The following is a 14629-nucleotide window of genomic DNA, read 5'->3' as shown; positions in this document are numbered from 1 at the left end:
CACCCGGAACACATCCCCTGATCCTCCCCTACTCCCAATGTTCCCGAGGCCAGCCTTGGACCTCACCACTCTGGACACTCTATGGTGTGAGATGGCTTTAATGTCAAGATGATAGGTTCACTGAAGTGGCTCTACTAGAGCTGCTAATCCAACCTAGAGAGAAAATGTGACCCAATCTCAACCACAGTGTCCCAGACCAGCTCTGTTTCCATAGGTCCCCTAGAGCCAGATGGAAACTGAGCCTACCCAGAGCTCTACTCAGACCTTGTTTACACCTAACAGGGGTCCTGAGACCCTTGGGGACTTCAGGGCCACCAATTCTTGAAGCCCAGCAAATAAGAGAATGGGCATCTAGGAGGATTTTCTATGACATAGGCACAAACATGGGGATGGGCACAGGGTAACTAAAGTGCAGCCACTGATGATACAAACTGAATGGGCCAGAGCCAGAATGACTGCGGTGACAGGGGTGGGCAGCAGGGACAAGGCAAGACCAACAGAGAGAACAGGAGCAGTAACTCCAGAATGGCCAAGCCCAAGGTGACCAGCAACCTGGAGGCTCCACTCCAAAGACAAGGCAGCACCAGCCTGTGTGTGGGCTTGGCACACCCACTGCCACAACAGCTCACATTCTGCTCCCAAGCATCCACTCAGGTCCGTCACCAGCCGAGGTACATGCTGCACACAGCAAGGACCAGGAAGGCCTGCTTCCAAGTATTCCACAGCAGTAGCCAATGGCAACAGAAACTTCCTCTGATTTATATTTGAAATGAATGAGTGAGTGAGTGAATGAATGAATGAATGCCTCTACATAACAAATGAGAACGTTAAGTGCTATGAATCTACTTTTAATGCAAAGCAAATGATAAAATGGGTATGAGAAGAGGAGTGTGTGAACTCGGAGTGAGAAGAACACATGAAAACTCATTCTTCCTTAAATATGGCCAACTTGAGGGGGCTGCCCCAGAAGAAGAAGAGAATGGTGAACACTGGAGAAAACTGCCATCTGATGGCAAATGGGAAGGGGTTGTGGCGTGGACATGGGTGATAAAAGCAAAAGGACTGATTCTGGGAGGTGATGCAGGAGGAGTGAGGCCTAGGATACAGCAGTTGGGGTCCTGGATTCTAATCTGCCCACTATGGAGACTCCTCCAGCGCTGCATGTCCTTCCCCATCCTACGGTGCAAGGGAATAGTGGAAGCAAGCAGGTCTTCCTTTTTTTTTCTTTCAAACAAAAGCCAACTGCTTAGGAAGATCTTCATCTTTTAAACAAAGTAAAGTATGCTTCTCTAGCATAAAACACACACACACACACACACAAATGCTGTCTCAAAGGCCCAGGTATTAACTAGGATGGAAAGGCCAGATGCTGCAGGAACCAGGACAAGAGTGGAGGGTACCTGGGAGGCCTTCCTCATGCCTCTCCTGAGCTCTGGCTCCCAGCCCACCAGGCCCCCAGCACCCTGGTCCACAGAAGGCTCTTGATACAGTTTGAATGTGTTCTCCTAAAGTTCCTGTGTTGAAAACTTGTCGTCGTAACAGCAGTGGGAGGTGGGGCCTTTAAGAGGTGATTAGGCCATTTGAGGACTCTGTCCTCATGAAGGGATTAATGCTGTTTCTGTAGGAGTGAGCGGAGTGGGTTCCCCATAAACCGGGAGTTTAGCCCAGTTTCCTCTCCCTATCTCTCGTGCTGGCTTCTACCTTCCGCTCTTCCACCATGGGAAGACCCTCACCAGATGCTGGCACCACGCTCCTGGACTTCCCAGCCTCCAGACTGTAAGAAATAAGTTGCTTTTCTTTACAGACTACCCAGGCTGTGGTATGTTGTTAGAGTAGCAGAAAATGGATTCAGACAGGTGTCGACACCTGCCCTTCCGCAAACTAAACCCTTGGATCAACCTGTGAGGCCCAGAGTGGGGCCTCAGGAATCCAACCACTTGCTCAGCTAATCCCACTTCAGATCCCTCCTCCCCGATAGGTGCAAGAGCCGCCGAGCTTCTCCCAGCCTCAGCTTCTGTATAACGGAAATAACACTGGTCTCACCGGGACACAGAGGAGCAAGCACGTATGTGAAGAAACACAGAAAACATTGCACAGAGCTCGGGGCATGCGCTGTCGGCCATGCGAGGTTCTCGCCTTGGCTTTTCCTAACCTCCCCTGAGGCTGGCCCCCACAGCGCTTGTACTGGGGCCATCTGTGAGCCTGGAAGCCCTTTCTCTATAGCTAAGTCTATCTGAATTTTACCCAACTTTCCTACTTTCTCCAGTTCCTCCAACCAGAACTTTTCACCGGTACTTTGCTTGCGGTGCAGTTTACAATCACCAAAAATTAGGCCCAAAGGTTGCTATTGGAAAGGAACATGAGCGCGCAGGCCTGTTCTTGAGGCAATACGGCTTGGTGGCATGGGGGAGGGGAGCCCAGGCAGTGGCATCAGACCTAGTGAGGCACCATGAAGCGTGTGACCTTCCACAGGGTCCCATCTCTGTGCATCAGTTTCCTCACCTGCCCAATGAAGGTACGACCACTGTTGGAAGGAATTCACAGTCCCCCACTCAGAGGAGTGTGAGCGGACCCCGGACGCCTAGGGAAGTGAGGCAGGTGCTCTGTCCCTCCAGGATACAACATCCACGTTCTCAAGGGAAGTGAGGCAGGTGCTCTGTTCCTCCAGGATACAACATCCACGTTCTCAAGGGAAGTGAGGCAGGGGCTCTGTCCCTCTAGGATAGAACATCCATGTTCTCAAGGGAAGTGAGGCAGGGGCTCTGTCCCTCTAGGATACAACATCCATGTTCTCAAGGGAAGTGAGGCAGGTGCTCTGTCCCTCCAGGATAGAACATCCATGTTCTCCAGGGGCCGCATCACAGTCCTCTTACACTGGAGAGGTCTTCCTCCTCCTCCCCTCAGAGCTGGGGCCCAGCCCTCTCCTACCTCCCTGGACCTGCACAGGGCAGGAGAGGGTCACTGTGAGGAAAGCTCTGACTCAAAGGACACTTAACACACAAGCATGCTGCAAAACGTCCATGCAGTGCTGCTAGGGCTTAAACACAGGAAAGCAATGTGCTTTAGAAAATCAAGCACAGGGGCCGGGTCATCCCAGCACTTTGGGAGGCCGAGGAGGGCAGATCGCAAGGTCAGGAGATCGAGACCATCTTGGCCAACATGGTGAAATCCCGTCACTACTAAAAATACAAAAACTTAGCCGGGCGTGCTAGCACATGCCTGTAGTCCCAGCTACTAGGAAGGCTGAGGCAGAAGAATCACTTGAACCCGGGAGGCGGAGGTTGCAGAGATCACGCCACTGCACTCCAGTCTGGGCAACACAGTGAGACTCCATCTCAAAAAAAAAAAAAAAACCAAATTAAATCAAGCACAGGAAGAGAAGTAACATGCTGGCAATGCACATCCCTTCTCACCTGCAGACACAAATGACCAGACTCAGGGCCCCCGAGCTTGTGCTCACTGGGAGATGTTCATTTATCTCTGGCTTCCCATTTCCCAAGCCTTCTGTCTGCCAGTGAAGATGGACAGGTAGCACTGGCAACGAGTTAACTTCGTTTACTTAACTGACATGCCTCATTAGTTTAATAAATGTGTTGACTATTATAATACAGGGCCTGAACCAGAATACATACGCACATCCCAGACTCCGATGGAGGGAGTCAGTCACTGTGCTACAGTCTGAATGTATCCCCCAGAATTCCTATGTTGAAATGTAGCCATCAATGTGATAGTATTAAGAAGCGGGGCCTTTGGGAGGTGATTAGACCCTGAGGGCTCTGGCCTCATGGGTGGGGTTAATGCTGAAGGAAAGGGCTGGAGGGAACTCGGTGGGCCCTTTTCACCCTTCACCTTTTGTCATGTGAGGACACGGCAAGAAGGCCCTCAGCTGACCCTAAATGCCAGTGCCTTCCCAACATCCACAGGTCTAAGAAATACATTTCTGTTGTTTACCAGTCTCAGTTTTGTTATAGCAGCCTGAACTGACTGAGATACCTGGAAACAAAAGGGCAGACGAGGATGCTCCAGGAGCAAAATAAGCCCAGACCGTTCCAGCCTTCCTCTTCCACCTCACCAGCCCCTCAAGGGTTCCCATCTCAGTAGATGGAGTTCTGTCCCTCCAATTGCTCCAGGCAAGAAATCAAATCCAGGCCTCCTCCTTCTCTCACATGCCACGTCCAATCCATCGACAATTCTATCAGCTCTATCTTCCCCATAAGTACAACTTCAACTCCCTCAGTACCCCAGCTCCCACACCCTGGGAATTTGACCAGTGTCCCTCCCATAGTCCTCAGAGTCTGTGTCCAACAGCAATGATGGGGCCCATGAATCTCCTAGCAGTGTCTTCACCCCGCGCTTGCCCTGGCCTCTTTGCTGTTTAGACTTTATCTGGTGTGGCCTTTGCATCAGCCACCCTGTCTGGGACTGTCCTTCCTCAGATAACAAGGCAGGCAACTCCCTCACTTCTTTGATGTCCTTCTTGGTTCCCAGCTTCTCCTGGAGGTCTCTGAGACAGCCCAGTTTAGAACTGCAGCTCAGCTCCTTGTGGTTCACCCACACACCATGAAGCTTCAGGGGACTTTCTGTAAGAAGCAGTTTGAAAATAAGTTGCCCTGAAGAAAGTGCTTTAAAATGTTTGTGCTGAGCAAAACAGGTGCTCACAATCTGGGAGATGAGGGAGATGTGTCAATCATCACAAGCGCAATGTCTGGAAGGTGCCAGGAGCAGCCTGGGGCTGGCGGAGGTCTGTTGGCCGCCTCCCACACCACACACTTCAGCCACTCTTTCCTCAGCACCTCCAATTTCTTGCTTCTGCACCTCATGCTGTTTCTTCTCTGTCAACTGGCAATGTCTTTAACACGGCGGTGCCCAACCTTTTTGGCACCAGGGACTGGTTTTGTGGAAGACAATTTTGGGGGGCTGGTCAAGGGGAGTGGTTTCGGGACCAAACTGTTCCACCTCAGATCATCAGGCATTAGATTCTCTTAAGGAGCACGCAACCCAGATCCCTCGCATGTGCAGTTCACAACAGGGTTTGGCTCCTGTGAGAACCTAACGTCGCCGCTGACTGACAAGAGGTGGAGCTCAGGCAGTAATGTCTGCCACTCAGACCAGTTCCTAACAGGCCACAGGCCAGTACTGGTCTGCAGCCCGGGGACTGTGGACCCCTGCTTTAACAAACAGGTGAGGGTCTATTACGGAGCAGGCCTTAGGGACACAAAGATGATGGGAGGGTTGGTCTAGAGCTACATCACAAAGTGTAACAAAGATAAATGGTGGACAACCTGAGGGCCACAATGGTGGGGACCAAACCTCTTCTGCAGCCTTCCCTTGGGTGAGGGGCTGGCTTGCTACTCTGTCCTTTCCAGGCAGGGGCACCCCTGCGTGCTGCGGCCAGGGATTCTGGGGTTTTTTCTTGAGTTAAATCAACCCAGTGTTCCCACACATGACCCCTCTCACTCCCGCACACCAGGCCTCATTGGTCATTTGATTACCACATCAATTTCCCAATACCACGGACAAAGACGACAGGAACACTGCACATGGCGGTCTGCTGTCAGAGCTGCCTGGTTAGGACTGCAGTCAGCGTGCACCAGGGGCAGCGCGGCTCTCTCTCCTACACCAGGCAAGGACTTTGACAAGTCTCATTTCTTACTCCACGCTCACTTGAAACCACTTGAAGCCCTCACACGATTAACTGAAAGTTTGCCCGTCTGTTGTCCAGGAAGGCCTTCCAGCAGTGCCACACAAATTTCTAAATAAGTGTATGAAAGGACCGAGGAAAGCATCCAGTGTTTCAACCCCCTCATCAAAGGAGACATGCTGCTCCAAGAGGGCCAAGAACTGAACAGATAAGGACACGGGCTTCCTGTGATCTGTGGGTTGGGCTTATCTCTGAGTGTGGGTCCACAATAAGGGGGGTATCATCACTCACCCGGGGTAGTTACTCAAAGGTTGGTTCCAGGAGACGCAGCTGGAAGACTGTGGAGCATGAACCCAGTCTGGCTCCTCTATGGTGGAGGCCGGGTGCGGGAGGCTCCAAACCCCAAAGCAGGCTGGGTGTGCCTTATTCATTGCCTAAGATGGTGGTTTCTCTTCCCTTTTCTTCTTCCACCCAAACACAAGGCTGTCAGGCCTGGCCTGGTGCCTGCTCCTGCTTCCCTTGCTCAGAGCTGGCCACCTGGAAGCTGGACCCTGACTTGCCCCAGCCTCTAGAACAGTCTCTAACCCAAGCTCTGCTTCTCTCCTTCTTCCCTTCCGGGAGGGGTGTGGCTACAGCTGCTCATGGCTTCTCACCACAGAATGCAAAGTGGGCAGCCCACATCCCAGCCACTGCAATGTCCTTTGCTTGCCTTACAGTGTTTTGCATTCACCCCATGCCCTCACCATCCACGCCCTCAACCCCGGGGATGCAGTGACAATGCCATCATGGTGAGAACAGTCATGGGAACTCCTTCTAGCCTGACTAAGACACCATAGAGAACAGCCAGGACACTGCGGGGGGGAGCTCAGGCAGGACACTGCGGGGGGGGGGAGCTCAGGCAGGACACTGCGGTGGGGGAGCTCAGGCAGGACACTGTGGGGGGGGAGCTCAGGCAGGACACTGCGGGGGCGGGGTGAGCTCAGGCAGGACACTGCGGGGGTGGGGGGAGCTCAGGCAGGACACTGCGGTGGGGGAGCTCAGGCAGGACACTGCCGGGGGCGGAGCTCAGGCAGGACACTGCCGGTGGGGGGGAGCTCAGGCAGAAAGGCGTATGTGTCTTGGGAGTCTGGGCTGAGCTAAACACCTCAGCAGGAACATGGCTGAGCTGGCCCACTGACTCCAAGGCTGGCAGCACATGTGGCCCTTCCCCTCCGCTTACCCATGTCCATCATCCCCCCACTCTGCAAATGAGCCAGTCCACACGGTGGGGGCTGCGGCAGCCCCCAACTTTAAACCCTCCAGCTCCAGCCACCAGAGGCCGCCTGCATGGGTGCTCTCCCAGTTCTCTCCAGCTTGAGCCAGGCCCCCCAGGCAGGGGTGGGGGTCACGTTGTAGCATGGGGGCTTCAACACTACCCATGAGCTTGGGTGGGAGACAGCGCCCACAAAGGCGTGGAGCACCACCACCCTTCAATCCATCACAACTTTCAGCAGCCAAACGGAGATTCCCCTACAGCAGGTGTTGCTTCAACTTTAAAAGGAACGGTCAAATAACTCTCATGTTAACTAGATGGCTTTACATTGTAGCAGACACACAACAGAAACACATAATTAGTTATAAACTCTTTTGTTTAGAACATTTAAACTATTGGAAAACTAAAAGTGATCTATAAATTAACACAAGCAAACCCCAACACAAGGATCAGTCACGCACAACCTTGACACTACAGAGGCATGACCAGAAGCCTCTACATCCTCTACTCTACCGTTGCCCAGCCTGAGGCCAGAAATGGCCAGAATGGCCCCTTCAGGGTCTACCCAGCTATCTGGTCAAAACAGCAGCGGCCAGCGGCCACCATTCCCCAAGAAAGTGAGTTGCCAAGCAGGGCAGAGGAGGCGAATGCGGCCACACCTCCCTGGACTGTGAACGAGGATCAAAGCACCCCAGACCGCAGACTCTCCAAAACGTCGTTTTCCTCCTCTGGATGAAATCAAGATCGCTTCAGGAAACAAACGCAGCTTCAGGGCTTGCTGTGTGAAAACGCAGCCCTGAAAATGCTGAGTTCCTTTCCTTGACTCCCCCTCCCCGTCGTAGGGAAGGGCCCGCCTTGTGGGCCACTCCCGGAGGCAAAGTCCAAATGTGCCCAGGACCCCTTCCTCTTGCGAGGAGCAGCCACCATTCCTCCCCTCCGTCTGTTCACAGCATTGCGTTCTCCCAGGACTTCAACAGGATCTGCTGCCAATGCATGCAAGGGATGTGGTTTCTCACAATGTTTCCAAACCACAGAAGAGGGTCAAGACAGGACGAGACCAAGAACTTCTCAGGCCAAGGTGCCTTCCGCCCGCTCACCTGCCTCATCTGGTCTCCATGGGAGGAAATACCTTCTCTAGAGGTCTCTGTAGGTCAAAAACCTCAAGGGGGAAGAAATTTGTCAGTGCGAGCAACAACAACGCAGCTTGCAAATGCTGCCCACGGTTTTTGACGCGCCTGGTCCTCACACCACACCGCTGGGCTGGGAGAGACGGCTGTTCTAGTTTGATGCCTGGGAGCCAGGCACACCATGGTAGAGGGGCTCCCTCAAGGTCAGGAGCAGCAGTCAGGACCTAAAAGCAGGCCTTACTGGTCCAGTGCTCTTTCTGATATGCAGGACAGTGCACAGCACGTCCATTGCTACCAAATGCTAAGAAAAGGCGTCATCTGTTTCAGCTGTAGAGTTCCTCATTATTTCCCACCCTGTCCCCACCCATGTCTTCATAAGCATCCCCTGGGGTTACTCAGTCTCTGACTCCATCTCCAGCTTTTCCCATCAAGCAACACCAAACTCCAGTCAGGAAATGGGGCTTCCTGGAGAAGCGAAAGGCAGAACTTTAAGATGAGAGAAGATTATTTTTTGTATCATTCATGTCTGATTTTCTTTTCTTTTTTTTTTTTTTTTTTTTTCCTCTGAGACGGAGTCTCGCTCTGTCGCCCAGGCTGGAGTGCAGTGGCCGGATCTCAGCTCACTGCAAGCTCCGCCTCCCGGGTTCACGCCATTCTCCTGCCTCAGCCTCCCGAGTAGCTGGGACTACAGGCGCCCGCCACCTCTCCCGGCTAGTTTTTTGTATTTTTAGTAGAGACGGGGTTTCACCGTGTTAGCCAGGATGGTCTTGATCTCCTGACCTCGTGATCCGCCCGCCTCGGCCTCCCAAAGTCCTGGGATTACAGGCTTGAGCCTGATTTTCTTTTCTTAAATTAAGCTGAAATTAAACCCCTTGAAGAAATATTGTTAATGTTTCTGTCAAAAATAGTTAAAAAATAAATTTAAAAAAAACACAAAAATTTGTGAACAGGGTAAACAGACAAAACCTAGCCCACAATATCAACTAATAGTAAAGTAAAAAAGCAAAACTCTTCTGTATTTCTAATGGTGGAGACAGGGGTTCCATAAATATTGTACAGAAATAATATACTTCAATGGGGAAGTGGAAGGGGAAACGCACCCTCCTGCGGAATCGGTCAGACACAACTCAAGCCTCGGTGTCTGCAGTGACGGCTGGCTCTGCGAGCGGGGCTTCTCTGCTCTGCTTGTCTGAAGACTGTTTTATTTGTAACTGCCTTCTCTTTACCATTACCGACAGGCTTTACTCATTCCTGATTTGGTCAGGGAAGAGTGTGCAAGGTGTTTAGAGAAACAGTCGCCGCTGTCTCCAGTTCTCTCTGGTGACACACGCCCCACAGTTTAAGAATAAAGCATGTGTCCTCCCTCCTACAAAAGCTCCCCTGTCCTCTCTTTCAGGTTCAACAAGGAAGCGCTGCAGGGAAAGTGAACCAGCTCATCCCTCCGGCTGGACACATAAAACGTCAGGCCTCACGTGGGAAACGCAGGCCTCCACCAAGGTCAGCCCACTCATGAGACACAACAGTCCCAAAGACGCGCCCAGTACTTTTCCCCGAACCTAAAGGCGAAGTGCACCCTTGGAAGGAGAGCTGGGCACCCATGGCACCTCCTAGAGGGTTGGGCAGATCCCAGCAGGAGGCTGCCTGAACCTTTTCTAAATGAGAAGCTTCATGTTCTAGTTTATGCCAGGTCAGTGAGCAACCATGAAGCCAACTTTTGGTCTTGTTTACTAGAAAACAAGTTATTAGAATAGTACACTTTAATATCCAGGCAACTTTCAAAAGTCCATGCTAACAGAGCTTTGGGAAAACGAAGACAAGACAGAGAGCTTACAGTGAATCTGGTAAGATGGGCTCAAGCTTGCTCAATCCCATGGTGCAGAATGTCAAGGCCAGCCAAAGCTGTGGACCCCCTCGCCATTACCAGTCCTGCACCTTCAGCAGGATGGCACGTGGCCCTGATGAGGCACTGAAGATGAACACCAGACACATCATTTCCTTGTAGAGCACCACGTTAAGAGCAGAACTGATAATAAGTTGAAAGTTAATAACAACATGTTTCAGACAAGTGGAGTCAGGCGGGCTCTGTGTATTTTTATAAGCACTAGGAAAGCCCGCTTTCTAATTCGCAAGTGTCAAAATTGGCTTCACAAGAAAATAAAAAATTTTCTGAGTAGCAACAAAATTCCATAAAGGGCTATAAATGTGAAGCCACCACCACAGATCAATGAAATGCCGGGAAGACAATGCTATTTTAGAAACCAGGCAGTACGCCAGGAGACCGGGGACGACCGGCCCGAGGCCTCCGAGTGGCAGCGCCAACGTTACAATGCTGTTTCTAGCTTCCTCATCAACAAACTGAAATCCGGCAGAGATATCCTGGTCCTCTAGGTCCCACGAAACAAAGTGGTCACACAGTCAGCAACCTTACTACATGCAGATCTCTGGCAAACTGATGGATCACCTGTTTATTCTAGCTGTGAAAATGGAATCCTGTTTGAAACATTCAGTGTTGGGGCGAACACTTAGCGAAGACACAAAAGGACTTCAGTCTTCCACATTCTCATTAAAACAAATCAAAAGGGCAGCAAGCAGTCCTCATCTTCATATAGGACCTTCCTGGAGAGAGGGTTCTACGGCTTCAGCTACTCGGCTGTGTTGCTGTTGTTCAGCGTTCAATGTTTGGTGAGGGAGGACCCCCCACTGGCAGCCCTCCAGGGGCCTCTTCCACAGTGGCCTGACCACAGATCTTTATTGCAAAGCTGACAGCGGCTGGAATCAAGAAACCTCAAAAAGAAGTGCAGTTTTTAAAAGAGTGCAACCAGCTGTGCCTCTGAGGCCCGTGCCCTTCCTTGGGCAGTGCTCTGTAGCTACCCACCACAGCTGTGGTTGAGTAAGTTCAACCACGTAGGGACAGGTGCCAACCGACACGCAGCACCTTCGCGCTCAACAGCAACATCTGCCTTCTTCTCACGTGGCACCTCTTCTCAACCACCAGCAAAGATCAGGCTGACAGGGGAGGGACCAGGGCAGAAGACAGACAGCAGCCCTGCCTGCAGAAGGAGGAGTCTGTCATCCTGTCAAGCAAGCCTGGCTTGATGGTCTGAAATGCCTTCTGAGGCGAGTGTCCAGAGAAGTCTGTAATCTGGAACTGTCCATTCGTCTGTTCAACAAGGACTGAGCTAGGCACTTACAGTGAACACACAAGTGAGTCAGAAGCGATCTCTGCCTGCAAGAATCCAACAGTTTAATGATGGAGTAAGACATTCAGATAACACAACTCCAAGACAAAATGAGATGCATGCCCCATGCTGCAAGGGAGGCAAGGAGGAAGCTTGAAAGCTGGCAGGAGATGATCCAGACGAGGTGAGAACTGATCTGACTTCAAAAGCAACAGGCACAGGGGCATCCAGCAACAAGCATTCATTCAGGAAACAGGAAAGTCTTGTGTATTAAGGAAAGAGAGAACGGGGCTGGAGAGCCAGGACGAGGTCAATTGTGGAGATCCTCTAACACCAGACCACAGAGCTGGGTTTTAGCTTGCAGGCAGTGAAGAACTCCCTAGGATCTCAATTGTTCAAACCAATCTGAAAAGTCCTGGTACTCTCTTGGACTCTCCTACTGGGCTTTTGAAGATAAATCTCTTTCTCACTTGGGACAAACCAGGGAGGAACCTGCCCACAAGAATTGCAATGAGCATCCCTTCTCACCAGCAAAGACAGATCCCTGCTCAGACCTGGTAAAGCTGGGTCATGATGGCACCCACCACCAAACGAACAGGCAACATTCACAACCAACACATAAAGGGCAACTCGTTTGTCCCAGGAGGTCTCCAGGGGTTCCAAAGGTCAGTTTGTCATCAGCACGACTAAACCTAGTCAGTCGAAACTCACTATCTCTGAAGGAAGCACTGATTCTGCAAATATAAAACAAAATCCAACAACATCAAAAACAACAAAAGAAACTAAAACCACTTGGGTAATTCAAGAGGGCAAAGCAATTTCAGGTCTATTAGGAAAACCCTTAGAGCAGGGTCATCTTTTGCCTTTGAGCTGGGTCTCCCAGGTGACCCCACCCAAAAACAGCGCAGTAGTGAGACTGCTCACAAAAGTCACAAGAACTATCTTCCCTCTGTTCCAGAAAGATTCCTAATCTGGTTGTGGTGCTGTTTCCAAAGAAAATGCTAACAAGTAGGAATATCAATGCAAAAATAAGAAAATGTTGAGGTACTTTCACCATTATCTCTTTCTCCAAACTTTATTTACATCTGAGTTCTGAGAGGGAGAGAATGCATTGAGAACAAAGGCCCTCACAAAGTGTCTCCCTGTCATATATTATACGTAAAATTACCACCACCAAGAGCAGTGACAGTGAAAGCTCATTACAATTTCTACGTGTGCTTTTACATTTTTTAAAACACTCTTGGTAGCTGGAAAATAAAGAGATCAGGGGAAAATGTGCCTTTGGAATTCATTTTTTAGAAGTAATCCTATGTCCCACTGGAAGAAACCTATAGAAAAACTAAAAACTGTAAACCAACATGTAGCAGGTACAGCCTCCAAGCCACCTCAAGCCCCTACTTACCAACAACAACTTCAGGCCCTGCCTCCGTACGTGCAAACCAGGACATTGACGGTGGAGCCACTGTGGGCAGGCCTCTGGCAGAAGGAATGCCCTGTCTCATCTGGAGAACGTGGCCAGCCCAGGAGAACACAGGTACCACCTAATGCCTTCAGGACTATCATCTGGCCCCAAAACCAGGGTTCCGTGAGGACTAGACTCTTGCATGGCCAGATGCACGCCCACTAGCAAGGTGTGAACACATTCACATCATTCCAGAACAGTGTACCCAGGAGCAGGTGGGCACTGATGTAGGAAGATAACTGAGGTCACAGATACCGAAAGGATCAGTCAGAGAAACCTGCACAGGCCAAGACTAACAGTAACGCCGCTGAACGCTTCACAGCATTGCTCAGCTCAGCCGTGCATGGGCCCGACATGTTCTTCAACCACTAGTGAGAGGCAGACAAACATGATGCAAATGCAACTGATATAGACTTGGAGCCCCTGGGCTCTCAACCTGGTCCAGGTTTGAATTTAACTATCAAATTCCAGGGAAATCACAAACTAGGCACTTCAGTGTCCCCCTGCCAGATGTGGTCCCTTTCCCCAGCCCTCACCTCCCTCCCCCAGGCTAGGATTCTAAGCTGCTGGAGGGCCCAAAGCGGTATCAATGGTGTTTCTTCTGTTTGTCATGTGCTCCTCACAACAAGGCCTGCTTCACCACAGGGAAATCATGACTCCCTGCCTCAGTGAGGACATCAGGGTTCAGAGAATGGGGGGCTGGGGTGATTCTTGCCCTCCACATTCTGTGTACAACCAGCAAGGCTGGAAAGAGCACAGGACTTGGACTTCCACGGTCACCTCCCGAAGTTAGCATGGATACTACAGTATTTCCTGAACTACTGGCACTCAGGAAATCACTGCTTCTACCATGACCTTGTACTGTGGTCCATAGGTTTTTCTTTAAATACATTTTCTTGTTGAGACGAAGTCTTGCTGTGTTGCCCAGGCTGGAGTGCAGCGGCGCAATCCTGACTCACTGCAACCTCCATCTCCCAAGTTCAAGCAATTCTCCTGCCTCAAATTCTCCTGCCTCAGCCTCCCAAGCAGCTGTGACCACAGGCACGTGCCACCGCACCCAGCTAATTTTTGCATTTTTAGTAGAGACGAGGTTTCACCATGTTGGCCAGGCTGGTCTCAAACCCCCAATCAAGTGATCCGCCCGCCCCGGCCTCCCAAAAAACTCCCAGTGCTGGGATTATAGGTATGAGCCACTGCACCTGGCCTAAACACATTTTTTAACTTAAATTTACTACACGGAATATTTTAAACTAGCTAAGTATTTAAGGATTTATAAAACAAATTTAAAGCTCTTCAAATAGAAGGCTTGCAGCCATTCCACCAGTGGCAGTAACAAAGATTTTCTGCTTAGCCAAACTTGAGTCAGGTTCCTGAACCTTCCAGGCCCATCTGTGCACTTCCCTGTAAAACCCAGTTTTAGCAAAGAACCCTGCCGAGCCAGTTTAGCAAAAACCTCCCCTCCTCAATATCTGATTAGGCTCCTCTACCACCATTCCCTAGGTGATGTCTGATTGTCCTGGCCAGTCTTTAGCAAGAATCCTGTTAGGTGGGTTTAGCCAGAATCCACTTTACTCTTAATGTTTCCTCTTAGTAAGTTCTCATCCGCTGACCTCCTACCCTGTTCCTAGGCTATAAATTCCCACTTGCCTGTGCTGTATTGGGAGTTGAGCCCGATCCCGCTCCTCTGCAAGCCCCTGTTGCTGTGGTCCCCATACCTATCGTGATGGTCCTGGATAAAGTCTTCCTTTATTCACATGCTTTCACAAGTCTCACTGAATGACTTTTTTCTGGAACAGCAGACATCCCCTTTGGGAGACAGTGGACCTGCGGCAGGGTGCATGGAGGACAGCATGCCATCTCCATCCACAGCTGGATTTTGATTTCCTCCCTATTTTCCCCCCTCAAACAGTGCTGGTGGATCATCAAACAGACACCAATCAGCTGCTGGCTGTTGGAGAATCTGGCTCT

The 14629-nt window shown here is 50.8% G+C and overlaps 1 protein-coding gene across 45 annotated transcripts in view; it reads right to left on the bottom strand.

The window, feature by feature from the left end:
- The window catches only part of INPP4A (inositol polyphosphate-4-phosphatase type I A), a 165024-nt gene that overhangs the window by 91511 nt on the left and 58884 nt on the right, over nt 1-14629 (bottom strand). The window contains exon 1 of one of the 45 annotated variants that reach the window (XM_005575038.5): nt 5933-6012. The exons of the other annotated variants lie outside the window; for them this stretch is intronic. The gene's annotated coding sequence lies outside the window, so the exon portion shown is untranslated. Of the gene's footprint in view, nt 1-5932; nt 6013-14629 lie in introns of those variants that run through there. 45 annotated transcript variants of the gene reach the window in all.

Source organism: Macaca fascicularis, chromosome 13 (assembly GCF_037993035.2).
Source record: "Macaca fascicularis isolate 582-1 chromosome 13, T2T-MFA8v1.1".
NCBI lineage: Eukaryota > Metazoa > Chordata > Mammalia > Primates > Cercopithecidae > Macaca > Macaca fascicularis.
This window is presented reverse-complemented; position numbering and strand designations above follow the sequence as displayed.